Raw genomic sequence first — 9,979 nt, 5'->3', positions numbered from 1 at the left:
TGCTCTGGGGTGTGCCTCCCCATGACTCACTGGACAGAGGGTGGGAGGGGCCAGTCTTTTTGGGCCTTAGTCTGAGCTAAAATTACACTGTGTCCATCTCTTCATTAGAAAAACTCTCATGATGTGCAAAATCTGACAAAGCATCCAGATTACAGGGGTTTTTTTATATATGGTTTCATATATATATATATGTAAATTTAAAATAGACCTCTTAAAACATTTTTTAAATGTTAAACATGGTTTTAAAGGAAAACCCAATTACTCCACTGATCTTGAAATCTTCTAATGATGTTATTGTCAGATATTTCTTCACCTATTTTGATTGGAATAATATGAAAAGTAAAGACCATTATGCTAAAATAAACGCTTCGTTACTTTTGCTGATCAATTTGTTAATATTTAGAAAATGATAAAAATATCTCAGTCCTTGCTCAGTCTCATTTATTGTAAGATTTTTTGGTAGGTTTTCACAAGACTGAATCCACCCTGGAGAACGGAGACAGCCACTTTATTGCACAATTGCCTCCTCAGCACGGTACGGGTAAGCCAAGGATTGTTTCCTTAAGGCCTTCTTAATTTTTATATATTGTGTTTATATTGTCATTAAAGTGCACCAGCCTGAATGTCTGATAACAAACAGTTTTGATTCCCTTGATAAACTCCTGGTTTATCCCTGGGTTCTAGTCCCTTTACTTGTCTGATCTCTGCTCATTCTTGCTGTTGGGTTTTATTCATCTGATCTCTCAGTGTGTCTTTATTACACATCTCACAGGCTGCTCAATGAAGGCTCCTTTCAAATAGCACTTGCTTTTGAGGGTTTGATTGCTCGATTTGGGGACCTTAAGGATCATGGATGGTTTATAATCCAATTATTACTTTTTTCTTTTCTCCAATATTGCATATTGTGTTCATGTTCTGGCCTTAAGTATAGTGATTACTCATGCAGATAGTATACTTACTTCATAGATGCTATAATGGGCAAGTTTGGCTGACTCATAAGATACTGCACATAGCTCTGTGTATTTGTGTGTATTTTTACAATTTACAAATCACTTAAACATTTCTAAAAGTTTCTTGAGCATGAGTTTGGGGTGTTTTGTTTTTTTGGTTTTTTTTTTTGTCAGTAAAAAGAAACATAGCAATAACTGTTGAGCTATGAACCTTCATATCATCACATTACCACCATTGGCGAAAACTCTAAAACAACTCAAATTCTGAAATTGAAAGCAACTGGACACCTTACTAAGCTGTCAGTTATATCACATACTTCCAACAACTTCTTGTACTAGCAGTATTTTTCTGGGAAATTTCCTATAGAAAATTGAATGAGAAGGGTTTTTGCATGGTGATAGAAAACAGGAGCATTTTGGTGCAGAGGAAGGTAGTGATTTGATAATTCAAATTGGGCCTGTCACTTCCTACATCAAAAAAATGTGAGAAGACAATGGCAGTAGTTGTCAGCAAGATGAGCAGAGAGAGGCCAAATCTGGTATTTCTGGTGGTGCTTGGAGGATGGAAAACAATGTCAGTTAAAAGAAAAACATTGTCAAGATTGGTAATGCCACTTTGAAAGTGATGGCAAAAACCTTGAATTTGATGTGGAAACATAAGTTGGGGCAACAGAGTAGAAAGATGATCTTCTTTGCTCTGGGCATCATACAAAAGCTTCCTGACCCTGGCCTTGCTAAAGTATAAGGTGATTACTAATGTAGGTGTAACTTCAGCATCAAGGGACTTCAAATGAAATTCCTCTCCTTTTCTGTCATTTTTTTTTTTTTTTTTATAGCCTACCACATGTAAATAACAGCAATAGACACTCCGTTGCACACAGGCTGGGCCGATGCAATGCTGGTTTAAGCAAGCTTACCTGAATCTAGTTGCTTTAAAAGATCTGATCCTTGTACATCCTTTTGAAACTGGTCCAGTGTTTGATAATTCCCTTCTTTAATTATGATTCATGTTTACATAATTTTTGAGCAACTTTATATAACTTTTCTATTGAATACATTTCTACAATTACAAGCTGCATAAAATGTTCCTGAATCCAGTGCAACTACTGTGCAAATGGGACAAGAATTCAGACTCTTAGATAAATATCTGAAGCTTAATTTTTATCCTGATCTGATGAAGGTTACTGTGAATCTGGTAGTAGTAATATTGAATTACTGGAATAGTACCTCTGAAAACACATGTTAATGCAGGTCCACAGTCACTGTCTCCTATTGTATCCCAGTTTTTTATGCTGAGACTGACAATGCAATTGTAAGACTATGTGGGTATAGTTTTTGTTGTGATTAAACAAACTCTTGCTGGATCTTTTTGACATTCAGCTGTTGCTGAAGATGTTAAAGCAAAAGTAAATGTACTAATCATTGGTAACAAAGCAGCCTAATCCACGCTGACCTACAATTTGTTTAGGATCCTTTGGAGCAACAAAGAGATTAAAGTATATAAAAAAAGAAGAGGTAAATAGTGGGTCAGAGATTAGAAGTGAAAAAGGAAAAGGCTGGCTTCCCCCAGACCACACACTGATAGTGGACTTTTGGTCACTGATTGTTAGAAAATGTTTCATGTTTCACTTTCCCCCCAGAACCTTAGAAAAAGAAGGTTTGATTGGCACTTGTCATGACTGATAGAGAGACGAAGATGCTTTGGTAAAAAGGAGAGGGAGGCAGCCGTGTCAAAAGCAGAAGTAGTCAAAGGATGATTCCTCCTTTCTGTGGTTTTGTCTCTTTCTAAATTATTCAAATCTGGGTGGCATCTTAGGATAACTGGCATTTTGACACAGCTTAAAGGATTGTCTCACTAACTCTATTGAACTAAGGCTGCCATCCTTTTTAAGAAAAATTATAAAGAGGCAGATCTTCTATAATCTGATATGTATACAAACCAAAGGCAGCTTGATGCAGGCGTCTTAAATATTTTGGAAGGGGGGCAGCAAATTTATCCATTTTACGACTGATTGTCTTCTGCATCCATCTGCAAGAATGCTACTTATTGGTTTAAAAAAAGCCTTTATTTGATTTTCTTTAGAATATCCATAGTTGTTTGCAATGCATCTGGTGGTTACAAAACCAAGTCAGGCCAGCTGGATCAGAATCAACAAATGTGGGGAATTTTCTGTCGAAAGAAGGTACCTCACTGACAGGGAATCTCTTCTATTGATGGTCATCCTGATTATGGATTTTTCTTTTAGGGGCAATTTCCTTTCTTTCTTTTCAGAAAGGCACCGTGTCCCCTCTTAGTGCTTTGTCTGAACCATGCTGGCTGGCTTAAATGGGCTCCCCAGGGTTAGGAGCTCCTCTGTCATTCTAAGCTGCCATTTTATGCTTTGGTGTCCTCTTCACTTATCCATAACCAGAGCCAAATCCTGCTCACTTTATTCACAGGAATCACCCACTGAAATAAATAATTGCATAAATTTTGGATTAGAAGGATTAGATGTCCAGTGGCATTCTGTGCTTAACTTCTTAAAATCATTCAGGCAAAGCCCATGATTCCCACACTGCTACAACCATTGCACTTGGCTGTAGTTAGGAGGGATAATATCATCTTGGTCCTTGTATCGATGTACTTGCTTTGAGCTCCTAGCAAACCAACCAACAGCCTTCATTGTCTGGCTCATTTTTTTAATTACTCCTGAAATAAATCTTTGGTTTTCCAAAAAGAACAACTACATTGGGCTGACTCTTTGCATGTACAGTGCTCAGGGTGTTTCAGGTTTCATCCCCACCCAGCAATGGTCACCAAGCTGAAGGCTTCCTAATGGACCAATTAAAGTGCTAAATGAAACTAAGTGGATAGACACAACTTTTAATGAGATAGGGCTGATTTCTGGACAGATTTGTCTGATGGGTTTTTTTCTGGTAGCCAGGTCAGCTTCTAAGATGAATCTTCTGGACTTTTATGAACAGAACATGCAGATTCATTATTCCTATAACATATATCAAGATAATTGTACAAAATTTCTGGGGAGAAAACTGAAATGAGAGTAGCCACAATGGTGGGAATGTGAGGTAGACAACTTCTTTACTTGAAAAGAAAAGTATGAACACTCAGCACTTTGAACTATTAGCATCTTGATTTTCGTAACTGCTAACCAGGGAAGAGCCAAAAGATATGCACCCCTGGTCTCTAAAATATTTTTTTCCTGATTTGAAACAGTTCTGTGTCTTTATGTATAATTTACCTTTTTTTAACCTAATGGTAAGTTAAGACTTACATGAAGAGAAAGATAGTTTTTTGCTGTGAGTAGGACTTCTGAACTCTGCAGAAGGCCTTCATGACTTTGTGTTGACTTTGGTAGGCTTGCCAGCCAGGATTGCAGAAACCCCCAATGTACAGACCAATGAGAGGAAGAAGAAGCACAAGTATTTCATTATCCTGTGTAGTTCCAGGAGTTGGACTCAATGATCCTGATGGGTCCCATCGAATCAGCATATTCTATTTTCTATGATTCTGTTGCCATACTTCAGATGTGATTGTGATTACCAAATAACCCTTAGTCATGGCACAGGGCTTCTTTGGAACCCAGGTCCGTGTTCCACTTGCATAAGGTGATGCTAGGGATGTTTCTTTCTCCTCTGCCATCGAGTTTTCTTCTCCAATTCTTCCAGTGTGGTACCTGTGAAAGTCAGCACAGATGCCAGGTCTTCAGACAGCCATGCTTCATCTTGCAGTGCCAGTTCTTGGAAAGAGGCTGAAATGTTCTGGCAAGTTGCAGAGTCACAATGCTGAGTGAAAAGAAAGTTGTTCAAACAACATCTAATGGACTTAATCCCCACTTCCTGCCCTTTCAGGATAACAACTGGGTTTCAAAGGCAGTGCAAACTAATATACAATTCCTAGGAACAGTTTGACAAAGTTAAAACATCCATCAGACTGAAACTGGTGGCAAATAAAAGTCTCTCAAGAGACTAGAAAGGTGAAAGACAAATTTCTTTTGTGTTTGTTTCAATCTACCCAGTGACCTTCAGACTAGCCATGGCCAGGCATGAAAAGCACAGCCTGCCCAGAGCAGTTCCTGACCTCAGCAGCCCCATTTCCTTGCTGTGTATGCCAAGGCTTGGGCAGCTCTGGAGCTCTTTTGGTGCCTTGCAGGGAAAATTCATCTGTGTCCTCTAGATGTTTGTTTAAGTGTGGGCTGACTGTTGAGTCAGGGATGGAAAGAAGACTCTAGTCTTCAGGTAGATCAGAAGGTAAAAGTATTAAAAGTATTAAAAGTAGAGGGGTTTTTTAATAATGTGACTTGTTAAGGTGATACTTGATTAGTCTTAAAGTAGAAACATCTCACATTATTGGTGACTATGAATAGTACACTCTAGAGAACTATGTCTATAAAAAATGATTACAGAAAGAGAGGTAATAGTTGTTTGAATTTTTTTTGTCTAAGTTTCCCACAGCTTCTGCACAGCTTCCCAGCATTTTCTTGGGAGAATTATGTCTCGCTCTCTTCAGAAGATATGTAATTACTACAGGGGACAAACTCATATCCAACTGTTTGCTGTTTAGAGTCAATAGGATTTCAGGGGTCAATCTCAGGCTTATCATTCTTATGTTTACCACTTCTGGTAGCTGCTCCTTTTATTTGGTTGCATCTCTACAAGAAAAAGCCCTGCAACTCAAATCCCACTGAGATGTGCTCTCTGCTGCTTCTCAGGGAACTCTCTTCCAAGTGGTGGGTGGATGACAATGTATCACTGACTTAAGGCCTCCTCCTGATGTGCAGAAGTACCATGGCTGTGATGCAAAGTCATGTTTTATTTTAAATGGGTCAGTTTTGTACTTCCTGTTGTATATCATGCAATGCCATTATCATCTGAGCCACTTTGTTCCCCCCACTTCCCCACACCCCACCCACCCATATCAGGTCTGCTTTACACTCTTTTTTGTGGCATTAAGAAAGCATAAGGACATTGGTGTCACATAACCCCATGTTGTACCTTTCTGGCTGACTTGACAAAAACACAGCTATGTGGACATGCCTAGTTTGGATCCCATTTGTAGACCTGGAGACCTACCTCAGGATATTCTGCTGTTAGTGACCGTGACAGTGCCATGTAAGTCTTCTGAGGTGCCACCAGGAATTTGAACTTTTCCACTACCGCAGGATAGGTGTGTATGCAAACAATGAGCTTTGGGGTTTCTTGCCCTGTTGTCAGCTGTGCTTATTGTACCAGTGGTCCTCTTCTGGGCTGGGGCATCCTCATCCTGAATCACTGCTGACAACACAAGTGGTAGTCCTGAAGCCACTTTTCCCATCCACACTGGCTGTCGGCAAGATTCCCACTGAAAATGCCAACAAAGCAAATTATATGCTATTGTGCAATCATGCTATAATCATTTCTGTAGAAAATGTGCCTTTAATAAGTGCATTGCAAGAAATTCCCTTCTCTTTTGTGCTTAGCATAATGAGCCTTCAAGACAGCCTTTTAAAGAAAGCATTGCAGTCACTGAGCTCCTATTTCTGTATTTATTTATCAAGCAATTTACATTGCGCTACAAGTATAATTGGCTTTTTTGGATAAACACTAAGCAAACTTGGAGTGTTTTAAAAACATAATAGGGCACCCTGCAGTGGTTCTCTTTTTTAATATTTTATTCAGAAAATGTATTCCAGGATGCCACAGGTTCTCCTCTCTGACAGTGTTTAATAGCTGGTGCTCCTAGATGCTTTCTCAGCCTTGTCTGCTGGCAAGCAGCTGCCCTCAGGAGTCATTAAGAAGCTTTATCTAGCAAAGGAAGTTAGGGTGTGCTGACAGATAGTTTGGCAAAATTGACACTTTTTAACTGTCTAATCAAAGCAAAGCAACTGGCCTTGGCTCATTCAGGTAGAAGGAGGATTAATGAGGTGAAGCCCACAGCAGAGGTGCAAATACCAAGGCAGGGCTTGATGCTGGTGTCCTCTGGTGTGTGTGGGTAGCACAGTGCAGCTGCAAGCCCCATTGAGCTGGTACTCTTGGACCTCTGTGCCTGACCCTGCAAAGTAAACCTCAGGTGTGGGGCTGGTACCTGGGATCCTGGCAAAGTTCTGTCCCTGCTCAGGTTGTTACAGATCATTTTTACAATGCTGACTCTAAAACTGTCTCCGTGTGACTCCTGTGTGCTGTTCCAGGCTTCTAGATGACAATCAGAATATATCTGTCCTCTCACCCCTGACACATGTCCCTCCTTCTGACAGAGCCCAGTCCTGAAAAACAGTGAGTGGTCTGAAGATGCACAGAAATATCCATCCCTTGGGATTTTGTGCAGCCTCTGCACTGCTGTTCCTGCCCAGGTACACACAGTGAGAGTTCAGCAGAGTCGAGGCCTCATGGAACTCTTAAAATGGGAGTCTTTACAGGTTGTCTCTTTATTCAGCAGAGACATTTCACTTGTACTACCCAAGAAAAGCCTGCTTCTCTCTACTGGCCAGAGAGCGAATATGATGTGCCCTCATTTAGGCTGACTGCTAACATCGGCTAGTAAGAAGTGTTTTCTTCCTTTGGTGGGGCTGTAAAGGAGCTGTTACAAAGCCCTCTGAGCTGGCAGCCCAGGAGCTGTTAGCTACTGCTTTGCTCTGGCAGCAATGCTGGATGGAGCTGTGTGCCCTCTCTGCCAGAGTGACTGCACAAACTCCTCAGTTTTAGAGGCTTCTAAGGAGATGCTGGCAGGTCCTTTCACCAGAAGAAAAACAAGGGGAAGTAAAAGGGAGAAGCTGTGTTTATGCATCAGGCCTTCCCTCTTTCACACCTCCAAAGTGAACAGTTGGATGTTGCTTATTTTTGGAACAAACAACATTCAGTAAACACCATCTGCTTCTGAAAAAAATGAGCAACACTTGCTAAAACGGAAACAACAGTATGCGTTAAAATACCTTTCAAAGAACAACAGGCCCCATAAAAATATAACAAAGGCTGAGGTTTTGTTCAGTGCCAAAAAGTGTTGATAGAAAGAAGTTTTTCCATTAAGTCTAAAATAGAACTATACCAAACAGAATCCTAAAATAAACCAGAAAAATTATTTTTTTTCTTTTTTCTGCATGAAGTCCAAATCAGAAATTTAGCAACTGCTTATAAATCTGTTTCCACAATGAGACATGTGGGGTGCCATGCAGAATTTACAAGTTAGAGTGCATCATTACTTCTGTGTTGTCATGAACCCATTTTTGCCTTACACAGAACTGAAAGCAGTTCCATTTGATGGGAAAATTCCAAGCTGTCCTCTCAGTTGTCACTTGTGCAGCGTTGTCTTTCTGGGAATTTTGCAAGTCAGTGAATGCCCTGTCCTAATCCTTGCCCTAGTGAAAAACATCACTAAATGAAGACCCTTGGAGCAGCTTCCTCCCTTCATGTTGGGAGGGTGACCTCTTGTTCTTTTGCCTCTCAGAGCATGTTTCATGGAATAATCACTTAGTGTCAGAAATTGACTACATAATTGTTAGAGAAACTCTAACAATTATGTAGTTATGAGAATTGCTCTGCTGAGCATGGCATGGCTTTTCTCTGGTCCCCTCTTTAGTGGGCTGTGGAGAGGGACTTGGAGAGTTATTCTGTGACATTGGCATCATGTCATATTAAGACTGTGGGCACTGCTCACTTCTGAGGTCAGCCCCTGTGAGCATGTCATCACCTGGAGTATCACCCATGTAAAAGACCTTTAATGTGCCTCAGACTGCTCCAGGCCTCATGCAGGTTCTCATTTTGTAAGACCATGACACATTTGTTATGTCATCTGTTGATATTGTACCTCATCCGTACAGAAAAAGTCATGGGCCTCCTTTTGGGAACAGGAGAAAACCGAGGCCATGGACTCCTCAAAATCTCAGTGAATGGGTTAACAAAACCAGGACTGTGTTAATGGAAAACTGCACAGGCTGTGGAGCAGAGTGGGTGGAAATGAGCTGGCCATGGTGTAGGTGTTTTAGCTAGCTTTGGGCAGCTCTAGATGGAAGAAATCCTTGTTGGGAGATGTGTTGCATAATGCAATAAGGAAGAGACACCATCCTTGTAGCCTTGATTTCCAGGCTGTTTGACAGGACATTAAGGGATAGTGCTTGAGTCTGTTCAGTACATTTCAGCTAAATGATCCTAATTACTCTGGATCAACAGCAAGGCTGCTTAATAATACATCATCCTCCTGATCAACTGACCCTCTGTGGGCTTTAGAGACAAGTTTTTCTTCTGCATTATTGACAAAGATGTTAAATAAGAGTGGACAAAAATATGTCTCAATAAACGTTGTTCATTTGTAATGATATTTTTAGACCTGTCAGCCAGCTTTTAACCCACTGAATAGGTAGCATGATAGTTTGGTGTTATTCCAGTGTTTTAATCAAAGTTTCATGTGATACCAAGTGAAATACACAGTAGAAGTCCTCAGTCTATTGCCTATATCAACCAAACCAGTAATCTTATCCAGAAAACAAATCAAGTTAGTTTGACAAGATCTATTTTCATAAACCCGTGTTGACTGGCATTAATTATATTTCCCTCCTTCCATTCTTTATTAATCAAATCCCTTATCAGCTGCTGCACTGTTTTGCCTGGGTTTGATGTCAAGCTGACAGGTCTATAATTACCTGGGTCGTGCCATTTACCCTTTTTAAACAGTGGCACAATATTAGCTCTCCTCCCAGCTCTGGTGCTTCCTCAGTGTTTGGGAAATGAGGAGCCAAAGAACTGCTTCAGTTTCTGTTAAAACTCTTGGAAATAATTTTCCAGATTGGCTGATGTCTCACTTTTGTTCTTGCTTTTTAGTGCCTCTATTATCTAGTGTTGCAGTGGAGGACATGTCATAATCACCCTCTGCTTTTGTTGGCATCAATAAATGAAACAAAAGCTCAGTATAGCAATTTGGTGGGTTTTCCTAGCTACACCAAAGTGCTATATATTGAGCATGTCTGCTTTTTCCTTATTGCTTTTAGTGGCATTTGTGTCCCTTCTTCTTAAAATCACTAGTGTAAAGCCATTGTTAGGAGCTTTGGCTTCTGATATAGTTT

At 40.3% G+C, this 9,979-nt stretch overlaps 1 long non-coding RNA gene across 1 annotated transcript; it reads right to left on the bottom strand.

Annotated features, from left to right (window-relative positions):
* Positions 1-4,494: 4,494 nt before the first annotated feature.
* LOC135300977 (uncharacterized) lies at positions 4,495-9,635 on the bottom strand. The gene is made up of 3 exons (XR_010362720.1): positions 9,560-9,635; positions 6,021-6,288; positions 4,495-4,624 (listed from the first exon to the last, which is right to left on the bottom strand). It is a non-coding gene; the product is annotated as an uncharacterized LOC135300977 (long non-coding RNA).
* Between the last annotated feature and the right edge of the window lie 344 nt (positions 9,636-9,979).

Source organism: Passer domesticus, chromosome 5 (genome assembly GCF_036417665.1).
Source record: "Passer domesticus isolate bPasDom1 chromosome 5, bPasDom1.hap1, whole genome shotgun sequence".
Classification (NCBI taxonomy): domain Eukaryota; kingdom Metazoa; phylum Chordata; class Aves; order Passeriformes; family Passeridae; genus Passer; species Passer domesticus.
This window is presented reverse-complemented; position numbering and strand designations above follow the sequence as displayed.